General features: G+C 42.2%; 1 protein-coding gene across 1 annotated transcript in view; it reads right to left on the minus strand.

The window, feature by feature from the left end:
* Window positions 1-17406, minus strand: part of CYSTM1 (cysteine rich transmembrane module containing 1) — a 117254-nt gene extending 99848 nt beyond the window's left edge. Inside the window, exon 1 of the mRNA XM_075859962.1 lies at window positions 17298-17406. The gene's annotated coding sequence lies outside the window, so the exon portion shown is untranslated. The remainder of the gene's footprint in view (window positions 1-17297) is intronic.
* Window positions 17407-18135: the final 729 nt, after the last annotated feature.

Genomic DNA, 18135 nt, shown 5'->3' on the forward strand with positions numbered 1-18135 from the left:
TGGCATCCGCAAACCATTCCTGCTAAATTTGAGCTCCAAAAGCCAAATGGGGTTCCTTCCCTTCTAAGCCCTGCCGTGTGTCCAAACAGCAGTCTATGATCAAATGTGGGGTACTGTTTTACTCGGGACAAACTGCTCTACAAATGTTGTGGTGCTTTTTCTCTTTTAGACCTTGTGAAAATGAAAAAAAATTAGCTAAACCTACGTTTTATTGGGAAAAATGTAGATTTTCATTTTTCACATCCTACTTCCAATAATTTCTGCAAAAAATCTGTGGGGTCAAAATGCTCACTATACCCCTAGATAATTTCCTCAAGGGGTGTAGTTTCCAAAATGGGGTCACTTGTGGGGGGTTTCCACTGTTTTGTGCCCTCAGGGGCTTTGCAAATGTGACATGGCCTCCGCAAACCATTCCTGCTAAATTTGAGCTCCAAAAGCCAAATGGGGTTCCTTCCCTTCTAAGCCCTGCCATGTGTCCAAACAGCAGTCTATGATCAAATGTGGGGTACTGTTTTACTCGGGACAAACTGCTCTACAAATGTTGTGGTGCTTTTTCTCTTTTAGTCCTTGTGGAAATGAAAAAAAAATGAGCTAAACCTACGTTTTATTGTGAAAAATGTAGATTTTCATTTTCACATCCTACTTCCAATAATTTCTGCAAAAAACCTGTGGGGTCAAAATGCTCACTATACCCCTAGATAATTTCCTCAAGGGGTGTAGTTTCCAAAATGGGGTCACTTGTGGGCGGTTTCCACTGTTTTGGCACCGCAAGAGTCCTTCAAACCGGATATGGTGCCTAAAATATATTGTAATAAAAACAAGGCCCCAAAATCCTCAAGGTGCTCCTTTGCTTCGGAGGCCTGTGTTTCAGTCCATAAGCACGCTAGGGCGACATGTGGGATATTTCTAAAAACTGCAGAATCTGGGCAATAAATATTGAGTTGCATTTTTCTGGTGAAACTTTCTGTGTTACACAAAAAATGGATTCAAAATGAATTTCTGCAAAAAAAAACGAAATTTATAAATTTCCCCTCTATATTGCTTTCATTCCTGTGAAACGTCTAAAGGGTTAAAACACTTTCTGAATGCTGTTTTGAATACTTTGAGGGGTGCAGTTTTTAAAATGGGGTGACTTTTTGGGGGTTTCTAATATATAAGGCCCTCAAAGCCACTTCAGAACTGAACTGGCCCCTGTAAAAATAGCCTTTTGAAATTTTCTTGAAAATGTGAGAAATTGCTGCTAAAGTTCTAAGCCTTGTAACGTCCTAGAAAAATAAAAGGATGTTCAAAAAACGATGCCAAACTAAAGTAGACACATGGGGGATGTTAATTAGCAACAATTTTGTGTGTTATAACTGCCTGTCTTACAAGCAGATACATTTAAATTGATAAAAATGCTATTTTTTGCAATTTTTCACTATATTTTGGTGTTTTTCACAATTAAATACTGAATGTATCGGGCAAATTTTGCCAGTAACATAAAGTCCAATGTGTCACGAGAAAACAATCTCAGAATCGCTTGGATAGGTACAAGCATTCCGACGTTATTACCACATAAAGTGAAACATGTCAGATTTGAAAAATGAGGCTTGGTCAGGAAGGTCAAAAGTGGCTAAAGAGGGAAGGGGTTAACATTTCCCATATGTCTACTTTAGATTGGCCTCGTTTTTTGAACATCCTTTTTGTTTTCTAGGACGTTACAAGGCTTAGAATTTTAGTAGAAATTTCTCACATTTTTAAAAGGCTATTTTTACGGGGACGAGTTCAGTTGTGAAGCGGTTTTTTAGGGGCCCATACAATGCAAACACCCATTAAACGCCTCATTTTAAAAGCTGAACCCTTCAAAAGCTCCCCAACATTTGAAAAGCAATTTCTCCTGATTACAGCAATACCCCATATGTGGTGATAAACTGCTGTTTGGTCACAGAAAGGAAGGAGAACCATTCGGCTTTTTGAGCTCAAGTTTTGCTGCAATGATTTTCGGGTGCCATGTCGCATTAGCAAAGCCCCTGAGGGACCAAATCAGAGGAAACCCCCCCCCCCCCCAAGGAGTGACCCCATTTGGGAAACTACACCACTCAAGGAATTTATCAAGGGGTATAGTGGGTATTTTGGCCCCACTGTTTTTTTTGGGGCTTAATTTAGTGGAATGAAGCCGTGAAAATAAAAATCTAATTTTTTTCAAATAAAACAAAGACATTTTCAATTTTTACAAGGCATCAAAGGAGAAAAAAACGCCACAACATTTGAAAAGCAATTTCTCCCGATTACAGCAATACCCCACATGTGGTCGTAAACTGCTGTTTGGACACCTGGCAGGGGTCAAAAGGGAAGGATCACCGTTAGGAGCTAAAATTTAGCTGGAATGGTTTTCAGGAGCCAGGTCGCATTTGCAGAGGGTCTGCGGGACCAAAGCAGTTGGAACCCCCCAAAAGTGACTCCATTTGGGAAACTACACCCCTTAAGGAATCTATCTAGGGTTATAGTAAGCATTTAGACCACACTGGTCTTTTGCAGAATGTATTGGAATTAGGCTGAAAAAATTAGTATTAACATTTTTTTTCCACTAAAAAGTTTAATTTTTTCATTTTCACAAAGGATAAAGGAGGAAAAAGCACCCCAACATTTGTAAAGCAATTTCTCCAGAGTACGGAAATACTCCACATGTGGTCATAAACTGCTGTTTGGAGACACGGCAGGGCTCAGAAAGGCAGGAGCGCTATTTGGCATGCAGATTTAAGGTATCAGAGTACAGTGGAAGCCCCAAGAAGTGACCCCATTTTGGAAACTACACCCCACAAGTCATTTAACATTTGCCTGGACATATGACACGGCTCAGAAGTGAAGAGCAACATGCACATTTGAGGTCTATTTTGGTGATTTTCACAGCATTGGCCCACAATTGAAGGGCTCTGAGGTCAAATAGTAAAACAAACCCCCAAGTAGTGACCCCTATTTTGGAAACTACACCCCTTGAGGTATTTTAAGGGGTGTAGTGAGAATTTTGCCTCCACAGGTGTTTTTCCACTAGTAATTAATGCACAGCGGATGGTGCAAAGAGAAAATTGAAATTTTCCACTGATATGCCATTTTAGTGAACAATAGGTTGAGCCCAGTTTGTGCCACCGAAGACACACACCTCGTAAACTGCTAAGCTGGTTCTCCCGGGTATGGTGATGCAATATATGTGGACGCAAACTGCTGTTTGGGCACGCTGTAGGGTTCAGAAGGGAGCGCCATTTGGCTTTTGGAGATTTAGCTTGGTAGTTGTTCTGTTAGGGGTTTTGCTGGTATTTCTATTTTTTATAATGTGGGGGCGCATGTAGGCTGGACAGAGTACATCAGGGCATAATAAGGGGGTATAATAATGCGGTAAATAAATATTTCAGAGATATGTGGCCGGTGTCGCACTGATAAATGGTGCCCAATCTTATCCGCTTTTGGACACTCTGCACATTTTGTGTCACCATATTCTGAGCTCCAGAACTTTTTTTATTTTCAGTCAAAAAAGCAGTGTAAGGGCTTGTTTATTGCGGGACGGGTTGTAGTTTTATTGGTACCATTTCGGGGTACATGGAACTTTATGATCACTTTGTATTCCATGTGTTGTGAGGGGCGGTGATAAAAAAAAAAATAGCGATTATGGCATGTGGGAAAAACAACATTATAGTTGTATAGATTGGGTCGTTACAGACGCGGCGATACCAAATATGTGTAGTTTTTTAAAGTGTTCATTTTTTTCCTATAATAAAAGTCTTATTATAGGAAAAAAGGCATTGCTTATTTTTATGAACTTGAAGCTTTTCTTTTTACAATTTTATTCAACTATTTTTTTTGTCCTACTAGTGGACTTGAGGGCCTGCACCTCTGATCTTTACTCTAATGTATTGCACTACTCACGTAGTGCCAAACCCAGACTCATCCATCCATAGAGAAGCGTGATTCATCACTCAACAGAATACGTTTCTACTGCTCCAGAGTTCAGTGGCAGCGTGATTTACACCACTCCATCCGATGCTTGGCATTGTGCTTGGTAATGTAAGGCTTGCATGAAGCTGCTCGGTCATGGCAACCCATGCCATGAAGCTCCTGATGCAGTTTTTGTGCAGATGTTAATGCCAGAGGTTTAGAGCTCTGCAGTTATTGAGTCAGCCGAACGTTGGCGACTTTTTTGCACCTCAGCACTCGGCAACCCAGCTCTGTGATTTTAAATGGTCTGCTACTTTGTGGTTGAGTTGCTGTGGTTTTCCACTTTGCAATAATACCACTTACAGTTGATGGTGGAATATCTAGTAGGGTAGAAATTTCACAAACCGACGGTGGCATCCTATTACATTACCACACTCTAATTTAGTGAGCTCTTTAGATTGACACATACTTTTATAAATATTTGTAAAGGCAGCACCTTTGGCTAGGTGCTTAATTTTATATACCTGTGGCAATGGGACTGAATAAAACACCTGAATTCAATGATAAAGAGGTGTATCCTAAAACTTTTGTCCATATAGTGAATCTCTAGAGATGCACGATGCATCGAAACTTCGATACTGTTTCAATACTGTGCACCCTCAAACGGTTTGATATCGTTATTTCATGTATTTCGATACTAAGCTGTGCGGTCAGTATTGTAACACATGAATGTATGAGAGCAGGGCTGCGGCTGTGTGATACAGCCATTGGCCTGCTCCTGAGTCCTGACAACAAGTGCGCACGCGGTGAGCATGATGTGATGCGGCCGGTGCTTCACTAATGAGCGGTGGCGATGAAGACAGAACATGGCAGGCACACTACAAAACACCCCATATTGTCTTCAATGCCTGCGCCGCCGCTCATTAGTGCAGCGTCGGCCGCATTACCTCATTCTGACCGCATGCGCACTTGTCAGGAGCGGGTCAATGACTATTACACAGCCGCAGTGCCGCTATAACGTCAGAGATGGGAGAAACCTCTGATCTTCGCTGCTATTGCCCTGAATGGTGTGATCAAAGCTGACCGCAGGGTCAATGAGAAGGGGGGATGCCCCTTGGATCGCATTACAGAGAATCCCGGTCATGCTTCCCTGTGACGCGATTGAGGGACATACTATATATGGGCAGACAGTCCAGGGTCCATTTCAAGTGAATAGGAGCAGAGCTGCAGTTCGGCATCATGGCCACTATGCAATGTACGGAGTCAACTGCTTCCGGCTCCGTACATTGCATAATGTGCCATAACATCCGGTGCCTGCAGGCCACAAGAGAAGATGATCATGTGGGGTTCGGGCAACGGACCCGTACTGATGACCTATCTGGTGGATAGGTCATCAGTTGTCCGGTAGTTGACAACCCCTTTATAGAGGCTCTGTCACCAGATTATCAAATCCCTATCTCCTATTGCATGTGATCGACGCTGCAATGTAGATAACAGTAACGTTTGTTTTTTTTTTTAAACTTTCATTTTTGGCCAAGTTATGAGCTATTTTATATATATGCAAATGAGCTTTGAAATGGACAACTGGGCGTGTTTTTTTTCCGTATTTCCAACTAGGCGTGTATTGTGTTTTTAACTGGGCGTGTTTACTTGTTTTACTAACTGGGCGTTGTGAATAGAAGTGTATGATGCTGACAAATCAGCATCATCCACTTCTCATCGTTCCCACCCAGCTTCTGGCAGTGCACAGACGTCTATTTGACCATTTGTGAACATTTTCCTAAGAACGGCGTCATGCAGTGCTGACAGCCATGATTTCAGCTATGTGTCATTTCTATGAACTATGCAGTAGTTTTGTTAAACTTATGGTTTATTAGTTGCAGCGCGCTGTGAGCCTGGCGTATTCATGAGCGGAAGGATAGCTGCACAACCACCACTGATTCATAGCTTTTACTGTGCATAGAGAGAAATCTGTCAATCAGCAGCGGGGGAGCCTGAAGCTCACGGTTACGTCTGAATACAAGTTCACAGGGCTTGCAGCGTACTGCAGCTAGTAGGATATTAGTTCACCAAAACGACTGCATATTTACACACAAATGACAAACTGCTGAAATCAGCATTTCTGTCACTACATGCTTCTCTCATAGAGTGCATTATTAAAGGGGTTGTCCACGACCGGACAACTGATGACCTATCAAGAGCATGTTCTCGCGAGAACACGCTGTGTTTCTGTGCACTGCCAGAAGCTGGGTGGGAACGATGAGAAGTGGATGATGCTGATTTGTCAGCATCATACACTTCTATTCACAACGCCCAGTTCGTAAAACAAGTAAACACGCCCAGTTAAAAACACAAAACACGCCTAGTTGTCCATTTCAAAGCTCATTTGCATATATATAAAATAGCTCATAACTTGGCCAAAAATGAAAGTTTTTCAAAAAAAACAAACGTTACTGTTATCTACATTGCAGCGTCGATCACATGCAATAGGAGATAGGGATTTGATAATCTGGTGACAGAGCCTCTTTAATGCTCAGTGGTGCAAGATCATTTAAGAAACCTTTAATGTTGCTGGGGTTCCCTTAAGAACATCAAAGCAGAACTTCCATGACAGGTTTTTCATGGTTCTTAACTTTGGCTGATAGAACCCCTGATTTGGACTACCTCATCTAAGTCTCTAAATAAAGATCTATGTGAGACAGGCCAATAGTGCTTGTTGGTTCAGCAAAACTCATCAACTTAGGTTATACTCTGCACAGTATTCGAGATCTGCATGGACCCCAAAATGGTTTTGCATGAGCAGATATTCGCCCAGTAAGATCTTATTCATGCGAACGTGTTTAACATGCGTGATTATCACGCGCGTCGCACGGCCCTATGTTAGTCAATGGGGCCGTTCAGACATTCCGTGATTTTCACGCAGCGGACACACGACATGTCCTATACTTGGGCGTTTTTCGCGATTCACGCACCCATTGAAGTCAATGGGTGCGTGAAAATCACACGCAGCACACGGAAGCACTTCCACGTGTTGCGCATGATTCGCGCAACAGTAGATCAAGAAATGAAGGGAAAAAAAAACCCACATCCTTCAATTATTTTTCTAAACATCAAAACCGTGTGTCATAAGGATGGCATATGCGTGAAAACCACGCAGCCACGCAGCAAACACTTATGACACACGGAACTGCAGAACGCAAAAGACGCTGCGTTTTTTGCACGCGCAAAACGCACACGTTCGTGTGTATAAGGCCTAACAAGCGTCATAATGATCGGGAACAAGCGTTCATACAATTGCTTCTTTGCCCGATCAATGGCCTGTGTAAATGGGCATTTAGTCTAATGTTAACATGTTTTCAGAATCTTCTTTTACAGTGTGGTATACTTATAGCAGAACAAGTCAGCTGTAGTAAAATTATGTACACTGATACATCCGGTCAGAAGATCCTAAGCAGAAGGTAGGCTTTTGTAAATGTCAGCCTGCAATCTGTTGACAGACTCACAAAGAAATGAAAAACAATGCAGCTGATGGGTATGCAATTCATATGTAGATTCGCCAAAGGTAAAATATTACTGATTTTTCCCAGGATCCTGCTGTGGGAAAGACCTATATTGACCCTTCTTTCTGCAGCCATTTTTAATTTATTTATTTTCTCTTTTTCCTCCTGACCTTCCAAAAGCCATAACTTTTTAATTTTTCTGTCGCATTAGCCATATGAGGAATTGTTTCTTGAGAGACGGGTTGAAGTTTTTTACGGCACCATTTATTGTATCATATAATGTACTGGGAAGCTGGAAAATTTTCTTTGTGAGGTGGAATGCTAAAAAAAACAAAAACACAACCATTCTTTTTTCACCATGTGGTAAAAAGAACAAGTTAATTTTATTCTGTAGGTCAATACGATTACAGCAATATCAAATTTATAGTTTTTTTTTATGTTTTACTACTTTTTGCCAGGAAAAAACTAATTGTTAAAAATAAAATGTTTTGTGTCGCCAAATTCTGGGAGCTATAAGGTTTTTATTTTTACATCGTTTAAATGGTGTGAGGGCTTGTTTTTTTACAGGGCGAGCTGAAGATTTTATTGATACCATTTTGGTACATCAGACTTTTTATTCCTTTTTTGCGGGAGTTGAGGTGACAAAACAACACAGCAAATCTGGCGTCTTCCCCCTCTTTTTTTTTTTCACTGCTTTCACGTTAAAATGTGGTGTTGTAATAGTTAAGACTTTTAGGGACTATTTTTAACATAACTTTTGGGGAAAAATGGGCAAAGTTTTTTTTAACATATATTAGTCCCAATAAGGGAATTGAACCAGCAATCGTTGGATCACTTGCGCGACATCCTGCAAAACTAATCTATCGCAGTATATCGTGATTTTTGCAGGGCTTAATAGGAGCACCAAGATGGCAGCCCTGGGTCCTTTAATTGGCCCATCAAGCTGCCGGAACAACTATCGGCACCCCACAATCGCGATGGAACATTGAAGGGGTCACTCCTCTCTAACAGCTTAGATCCTGTGGTCGTTATTGACTGCGGCATTTAATCCCTTCCCGACATTTGTTGTGTAGATACGTCATGGAAAGCTAGTGCTTCCCGCATTTTGCCGTATCTATACGATAAATGGATGACAATGGCTCAGAAGCTGAGCTAGCTCCGATCCCTGCCATTAACCCCTTAGATGCAGCGATCGCTGCATCTTAGAGGTTGGTAGCAGATTGGCAGCCCTGCAATGTGCCTAACAAGGGCCTCATGCTCTGCCATTACAGAAGCCGATTAGGCCCCGCCCCAGAGGCGGAAGCCTAATCGGCTTGCTGTCAGTGAACGACTGACAGATCTAATACATTGCACTACATAGGTAGTGAAATGTATTAGAAAAACCGACAGTTGAACCTTCAAGTCCCCTAGTGGGACTAAAAACAAAAAGTGTAACAAAAAAGTAAAATAAAAGTATCAAGTAATAAAATAAAACACAATTGCCTTTTTCCCCTTAAGTCCTTTATTATTGAAAAATAAATAATAAATCATACATATTTGGTATCGCCACAACCGTAATGGCCTGAACTATAAAAAATGTTTGTTATTTATTCCACGCGGTGAATGGCGTAAAAAAAATAAAACATAAGAGAACAATGCTAGAATTTCTGTTTTTTTGGTCACTTTTCCCTACAAAAATAGGAATAAAAAGTGATCAAAAAGTCGCATGTATCCAAAAATGGTACCAATAAAAGCTATAGCTCATCTCGCAAAAAACAAGCCCCCATACAGCTCGGTCGACCAAAAAATTAAAAAGTTTATTTTATTGTGCAAAAAGTTGTAAAATATAAAAGATGTGCTATAAATTTGGTATCGCTGGAATCGTACCGGCCCGCAGAATAAAGTTAAAATGTAATTTATAACGCATGGTGAACGCTGTATAAAAGAAACTAAAAAAACTATGCCAGAATTGCTGTTTTTAGGAATAAAAAGTGATCAAAAAGTCGCATGTATCCCAAAACGGTACCAATAATAACTACAGCTCGTCCTGCAAAAAAACAGCCCTCATACCACTACGTCTATGAAAAAATAAAATTAGTTAAGGCTCCAATAAGTCTGGAAATAAAAAAAATATGTAGTTGTGTTTGCCCAAGTGGAACATATATTCTATTTCAAGAGGCGATTTGTCAAGGCCCTAAAATTAGGGAACCAGGAAGGGTAGGGCCCAAACATATCTGCTGGAAGCGACGGTACCCGTATTATACCAGGACAACACTTCCCAGCAAAATTCTCCAAACTGAAACGGTGCGAAGTGTGGACCAAAAGGCGGACAAGTAAGGACACCATTTATCAGTGCGACACTGGCCTATGCATAAAGGATTGCTTCACAGCATAACACACACCTATGGATTATTTTATTGTTTTTTTTTTTACCCCAATATTATACCACCTGACTATGCCCCTGATGTACAGCTTACATATACCCCCACATTATAAACTGAAATACTAGTAAAACACCAAACAAAACCACTACCACGCAAAATCTACACTTTAAAAGTCAAATGGTGCTCCCTCCCTTTTGAGTGCCCTACAGAGTGCCCAAAAAGCAGTTTACTTCCACATATATGGCATCACCATACCCGGGAAAACCCTTTTAACAATTTTTGGGGTGTGTGTCTCCAGTGGCACAAGCTGGGCATGACATATTTGCCACTGAAATGGCATATCTAGGGAAAAATCTCTATTTTTTTTTTTTACTGTGCACCATCCGCAGCGCATTCATTTATGGAAAAGACCTGTGGGTGAAAATGATCACTACACCCCTTAATAAATGCCTTGAGGGGTGTAGTTTCCAAAATGGTGTCACTTCTCACGGGTTTCTTTTCTTATTTCACATCAGAACCCTGCAATTGTGAACCAATACTTTGTAAATTGCCAAATTAGGCCTCAACTTCGCATGGTACACTTTCATCGAATGTCCAGGCAAAAGATTAGGGCCACATGTAGAGTGTTTCTAAAAATGGGAAACACAGCATAATAGTTAGAAAGCGGTCTTATGGTGGCACAAGCTGGGGACCACATATTGGCAGATCTATGGAAAAAATCCCATTTTCACTATGCAACATCGAGTGCACACTAATTTCGGCAAAACACATGCAGGGATAAAATGCTTACTACACCCCTAGGTGAATACCTTGGGGGGTGTAGTTTCCAAAATGTGGTCACTTCTGGGGGGTTTCCACGGTTTTGGTCCCTCAGGGGCTTTGCAAATGTGACATGTGCCAAGAAATCAATCCAGCGAAATCTGTGCTCCAAAAGCCAATGGCGCTCCTTCTCTTCTGATCCTTGCCGTGTGCCCAAACAGCCGTCTATGACCACATATGGGGTATTGCCATACTCGGGAGAAGTTGCTTTACAAATGTTGGGGTTCTTTTTTTCCTTTACTTTCTTGAAAATGAAAAATTTTGAGCTAAATTTGCGTCTTATTGAAGAAAAAGGATGGTTTTTCTTTTCACTGCCCAATTCTAATAAAAATCTATGAAACACCTGTGGGGTCAAAATGCTCACTACTCCCCTAGATGAGTTCCTCAAGGGGTGTAGTTTCCTAAATGGAGTAACTTTTTTGCGTTTTCACTGTTTTGGTCCCTCAGGGGCTTTGCAAATGCGACATGGCCTCCACAAACCATTCCTGCTAAATTTGAGCTCCAAAAGCCAAATGGCGCTCTTTCCCTTCTAAGCCCTGCCGTGTGTCCAAACAGCCGTTTATGACCACATGTGGGGTATTGTTTTACTCGGGAGAAATTGATTTACAAATGTTGTGGTGCTTTTTCTCCATTAGTCCTTGTGGAAATGAGAAAAAATTAGCTAAACCTACATTTTCTTTGAAAAAAAATGTAGGTTTTAATATTCACAGCCTACTTCCAATAATTTCTGCAATAAACCAGTGGGGTCAAAATGCTCACTATACCCCTTGATAATTTCCTTAAGGGGTGTAGTATCCCAAATGGGGTCACTTTTGGGGGATTTCCACTGTTTTGACACCGCAAGAGCCCTTCAAACCGGACATGGTGCCTAAAATATAATCTAATAAAAAGAAGGCCCCAAAATCCTCTAGGTGCTCAATTGATTCTGAGGCCAGTGCTTCAGTCCATTAGGACACTAGGGCCACATGTGGGATATTTCCTAAAACTGCAGAACCTGGGAAATAAATATGGAGTTGTGTTTCCCTTGTAACATTTTCTGTATTCAAAAATAAATGGATCAAATATGAATTTCTGCAACAACAAAAAATGAAATTTGTATCTACATTGCTTTAATTCCTGTGAAACATCTAAAGGGTTAAGAACTTTCTAAATGCTGTTTTGAATGTTTTGAGGGCTGCAGTTTTTAAAATGGGGTGACTTATTGGGGGTTTCTAATATATAAGGTCCTCAAAGCCACTTAACAACTGAACTGGTCCCTAAAAAAATGCCTTTGAAATTTTCTTGAAAACGTGAGAAAATGCTGCTAAAGTTCTAAGCCTTGTAACATCCTAGAAAAATAAAAGAATGTACAAAGAACGATGCCAATCTAAAGTAGACATATGGGAAATGTTAATTAGCAACTATTTTGTGTGGTATAACTGCCTGTCTTACAAGCAGATACATTGAAATTTAGAAAAATTCTCATTTTCCGCTATATTTTGGAGTTTTTCACAATTAAATACTGAATGTATCGAGCACATTTTGCCAGTAACAAAGTCCAATGTGTCACGAGAAAACAATCTCAGAATCGCTTGGATAGGTAAAAGCATTCCGAAGTTATTACCACATAAAGTGAAACATGTCAGATTTGAAAAAGGTCAAAAGTGGCTAAAGCAGGAAGGGGTTAAGAGGTAAACGAGTGCTATACTGCTCGTTACACTGAAGTGTCGGCTGTAACATGCAGTCGACACAAGTATGGAGCCGGTTCAGCCCGTAAGTCTGCTCCAAAATGGACGAAAAAATCCGCACCACGGGTCAATTTCTGCTCAGAAAATTTCCACAGCGTGATGATGAGGTTTGTTCAAATCTCTTCCACTTTGCTTGAACGCTATTTCGCTGCAGATTTTCTGTCAGAAATCCAAATGGAAAATCCATAGAAAATACGCTACATGCAAACAAAACCTAAGCCACCTTTACATGTTGCAGATTTCTCATCCGGATTTGCGGGTGGGACATCCAGACTGTTGAAGGCAAGTGGATGAGATTTTAAAAAAATCTCATCCAAATTCTGTTGAACATTTTCCACACAGAATTTGTGGATTTTCAAATCTGAAGCATGCTCATTCTGTTCTGGATGTTCACCGTTTCAACGTAGAAGGGGTGAAATCTGTAGCAAAATCCGCACGTAACACTTACGAATTTTGTGGCTGAAACGCTGCGTAAAATCCGCTACGTGTGTGAGCGTTAAGGCTGGGTTCACACGACCATGTTACGTCCGTAATGTACGGAACGTATTTCAGCCGGAAGACCCGGACCGGACACACTGTAGGGGGCCGGGCTCCTAGCGTCATAGTGATGTATGATGCGCTAGGAGTCCCTGCCTCGCTGCAGGACAACTGTCCCATACTGTAATCATGATTACAGTACGGGACAGTAGTTCCACGCAGAGGCAGGGACTCCTAGCGTCGTACATCACTATGATGCTAGGAGCCCGGCCCCCTGCAGTGTGTTCGGTCCGGGTCTTCCGGCCGAAATACGTTTCGTACATTACGGAAGTAACATGGTCGTGTGAACCCAGCCTAAGAGAGGCAGTTGTGAGTGTATATTGAGGTCTCAGCAGGGCCGCCATCAGGGGGGTATTAGGGGTACTGGTGTGAGGGGCCCGGCCAAACCTAATTGAAAGGGGGGCCCGGCAACTGCCGCGACTTGCCTTTGGTAGGAAAAAACGGGCCCCTGATGGCGGCCCTGGGTAGCATGATATAGTGCTAGACGGAGTACCGTTAACAGGCGGTGCCACGGTAGGGGGGCCCAGAAAATGTAGCTGTATGGGGGCCTGAAATTCCTGATGGCGGCCCTGGGTCTCAGTAACACTGCACCTGTCAGAACTCATGAGAAATTATATTATGACTTATCTCTGGTGCAGCCTCCAGCTTTAGGCCTCATGCACACGAACGTGTTTTTGCAGCCACAATTCACCCACAAATCTGCGGGTGAATTGCGGTCCCATTTATTTCTATGGGCCCATGCATTGCGCGGGAGCCTGGACCGCAAAAAGATAAGTCTTATTACGGCCGCATTTTTCTGTCCGGGCTCATGTGCACGGCCCGTGATTTGCGGGCAGCCCGCGGATGACACTCCGCGGCCGAATGAGCTGCAAATCACGGGCCATACACACCACTACGGTCGTGTGCATGAGGCCTTAGGCTTGGATCTACAAGTGTTTAAATCTCTGCATAGAAGTAACATGTTTTCACATTTATAATGTACGTGAAAGGAGCTATATAATTTTTTTTTCTGATAGGCCTCATTTAAGAGATTAATGGTTTAACAAACCTCAAACAGCAACATAATATAACGAATTGACAGGATATTTCCATCTCAGACATTTATGGCATATTCATAGGGCTTCATAGGAGTACAAAAATGTCAGACCTGGGGGCGTTCATCAGGCCCCCAGGCTGCCACGCCAACCAACGCCGCCCACGCGATGGGACGACATTGCACCATTACAGGGGGCCGCACCCCTGTTTCAAACCATTTAAATGCCATACGGCGGATGTTGGGAAGGAGTTAAATTCAGTCAGCAAAGTGCAGAGTGTACCCATGTGGGAGATCTCATCGCCGGCTCCCTGGTGCAGGGGTAGGGACTTCTCCTGTCATAGCGGAACCAATTGTTTCCGTTACCACCCCTGTGACCATCATAAATTACACTATTTATGATGATCATAGTGATGTGAATACTACTTCTGAAGCCCGATGTGATCTCGCTGTCAAAAGCAGTTCACTGCTGGCTCCTCCATGCAGAGCCGTCAGGGACGTCTCCTGTGATAACAAAACCAAACGGTTCCATTATCTCCACTGTGACCATCATAAATTAACTATTTATGATGATCACAGTGCAGTCAGTAGGACTTGTAAAGCGAAATCACATTGTGACTGGCGCTATTTACGGGGGGGCATTGTAATGTATTTATGTACGGAGCTTGGTTCCGGGGCTGTATATATGTACTGAGCTTTACTCAGTTTGCTTCCGGAGCTGTATATATGTACTGAGCTTGGTTCAGGAGCTGTATATATGTACTGAGCTTGGTTCTGGGGCTGTATATATATGTACTGAGCTAGGTTCCGGGGCTGTATATATATGTACTGAGCTAGGTTCCGGGGCTGTATATATATGTACTGAGCTTGGTTCCGGGGCTCTATATATGTACGGAGCTTGATTCTGGGGCTGTATATATGTACTAAGATTTGTTCTGAGCTTGGTTCTGGAATTGTATATATGTACGGAGCTTGGTTCTAGTGCCGTTTTTAGATCTTGAGCTTGGTTATGGCATTGTATATATGTACCGAGCTTGGTTCTGTGGCTGCATATATGTACTGAGCTTGGTTCTAGGGCTGTATATATGTACTAAGCTTGGTTCTGGGGATGTATTTACGTGCTGAGCTTGGTTCTGGAACTGTATTTACGTGCTGAGCTTGGTTCTGGAACTGTATTTACGTGCTGAGCTTGGTTCTGGAACTGTATTTATGTATGGAGCTTGATTCTGGGGCTGTATTTATGTATTGAGATTGGTTCTGGGGCTGTATATATGTACGGAGCTTGGTTTTGGGGATGTATATATATGTACGGAGATTGGTTTTGGGGCTGTATATATGTACGGAGATTGGTTTTGGGGCTGTATATATATACTGAGATTTGTGCTGGTGCTGTATTTATGTACTGAGCTTGGTTCTGGAGCTGTATATATGTACCGAGCTTTGCTCTGGTACTTTATTTATATATTGAGCTTGGTTCTGGGGCTGTAGTTATGTATTGAGCTTGGTTCTGGGGCTGTATATATGTACTGATCTTGGTTTTGGGGATGTATATATGTACGGAGCTTGGTATTGGGGCTGTATATATGTACGGAGCTTGGTTTTGGGGCTGTATATATGTACTGAGATTTGTTCTGGTGCTGTATTTATGTACTAATCTTGGTTCCGTTGCTGTTTATGTACTGAGCTTGGTTCTGGGGCTGTATATATGTACTGAGCTTGGTTCCGGGGCTGTATATATGTACTGAGCTTGGTTCCGGGGCTGTATATATTTACCTTATCTTAAGGTAACAGATGTTAAGTCTACTTTTACCTTTAGGGTATGTGCACACGATGAGAGGCTTTTACGTCTGACACTCCGTTTCTGTTTTTCTGTTTTCATTCATCCTTTTCACTGCTGTTGCGCGAATCACGCTTGTCCCACGGAAGTGCTTCCGTGTGACATGTGTGGTTTTCACCCACCCATTGACTTCAATGGGTGTGTGATGCGCGAACAGCGCTCAAATATAGGACATGACGTGAGTTTTTCGCAGCGGACTCACGCTGCGTAAAAATCACGCACCGGTCTGCACGGCCCCATAGACTAATATAGGTCCATGCGACCGCTTAAACTGAAATCTGCAAATATACAGTACAGTGTCTTCAGAGCTCGAGGGCGGGGGGGGGGGCGACACTTTGTGAACTGCCCGGGGCCCATGGTACCCCTAATCTGCCCCTGTGTTTAATTAACAGGTCATAATCGCCCAGCTCTATTGTATACCCTGGGATTTCTATTTTACTCCTCGGCGGTTTATTGGACTGATTCGGATGTTTTACCAACACTGGCCAACTGCAAAACCACTGAGGGGCCAGAAAATAAGCCATGCAAAAAATGTGTTTGAAAAACAGAAATGCACATGATGAATATCAACCATAGTAAAGCTGGTTTTTTTGTAAAAACGATGTGGTCCCTGTAATCAGAAGAAACAGACAAGCATACTGTAATATATGTATGTACGATAGTATAAGAAAAATTCTGCATTAGACAAAAGTAGTAAAATTTACACATTTTTTTGGAGATTTTACACCATTTGCTTTTAACTGAAAAAAGATTCAGTTTCTTTAACAAGTAAGGCTACTTGCGTCAAGCCTTCTAGGTCCTGAAAAAACACGGTAAAAATGGTTGAGATATGCAAAGCCGTTAAAAAAATATTGGCGCGTAAAGCAATGCATACCAAACATGCAAAATTTGGCCAGAACATTGAGGCGCCAACGATCCTTGGTCCTGAAAGGGTTAATTCACGTTTTATTGATGATGTTGCTAATAACATAAAATAAACTCCTGCGAAGTTAAAAAATCAAATGAACTAAAAAAAAAAACAACAATTTTCTTGTTTTCTATTGTTTAACCTTATTACCTTAATTATGTAAATACAACAATCCATACAAACCCGCCCCCCCCCCCCCCACAATAAAAACAGTTATATATAGACGTAGCGGTCACGTGTCGTTTTTTGCAGCTACCACAAAATCCCCTTGCCACGTTTTCACAGCAGGTGCAAAAAAAAAAAAAAAACGACTTGACCACATTGTTTTAATATGGCCAAAGACCTAATTATTTACCCATCCAGTTTTTGATGCAATTATTGTTAATGCGTTTTTTATAGCACGCCTAAAAAGGTCTCATGTAAATACACCCTAATGATTGGAAGCTAGCCAAATCAGCGTGACCTAGCTAAATACTACTGACCACTAGGGGGCAAAAATGCTTCTCCCAGTGATGGGAAATAGACAGCTGCTGCAGAGTATATATATATCTGAAGCACATAACACCCCCCAAAAAAACAATGTGTCCTTACCTTATCCTCGCCAACAGCGTGCAGACCCTTCCCCTCACTACAGAAACATCCCCCTCGGGCCGCACATTACATACCTCCTGTGCAACAAACACTGCAGCTCCCTACATGCAGCGCACTGAGAAGATGGTCGTGTCGAGGTAGGAATTGCTCCTGGTAGCTTTGATGACGTACGAGTCACAAGGTATAGACTAGTCACGTGACCACTCTGCATTTTCTTCCTATTCAGTGGCGAGCTTGGAAGAATAGAGGTTTTTGTGCTGTCTCAGACCTCGCTGAGGGAAGAAGGCAGGGGGGAGACACGGTGCAGGATTTATTATCAGCTAGTGATAACTCGGGAGGTCCGTGTGCTGAAGGGGATGTCTGGATGGGGTTAGGGGTTACATGTGGTTAATGTGCTTTATGGAGGGGTCCGCTGCTGCAGGGCTTGAAATGCTGTTCTAGCGTGAGATATTGGGGGGCTTGTGACCATGCGTGACTTTACAGGAGGTTTTTGGTGAAGTTGGAATTAATTTTCAATATATGGAGAGGGAGTTCTGGTATAGCTGGTGTCGTTGTTGTATGTGGAGTAGGGGTTATAGTGTAATATGCATTAGGTGGAGAGGGCTCTGGTGTAATATGCATTAGGTGGAGAGGGCTCTAGTGTAATATGCATTAGGTGGAGAGGGCTCTGGTGTAATATGCATTAGGTGGAGAGGGCTCTGGTGTAATATGCATTAGGTGGAGAGGGCTCTGGTGTAATATGCATTAGGTGGAGAGGGCTCTAGTGTAATATGCATTAGGTGGAGAGGGCTCTGGTGTAATATGCATTAGGTGGAGAGGGCTCTGGTGTAATATGCATTAGGTGGAGAGGGCTCTAGTGTAATATGCATTAGGTGGAGAGGGCTCTGGTGTAATATGCATTAGGTGGAGAGG

Source organism: Rhinoderma darwinii, chromosome 3 (assembly GCF_050947455.1).
Source record: "Rhinoderma darwinii isolate aRhiDar2 chromosome 3, aRhiDar2.hap1, whole genome shotgun sequence".
NCBI lineage: Eukaryota > Metazoa > Chordata > Amphibia > Anura > Rhinodermatidae > Rhinoderma > Rhinoderma darwinii.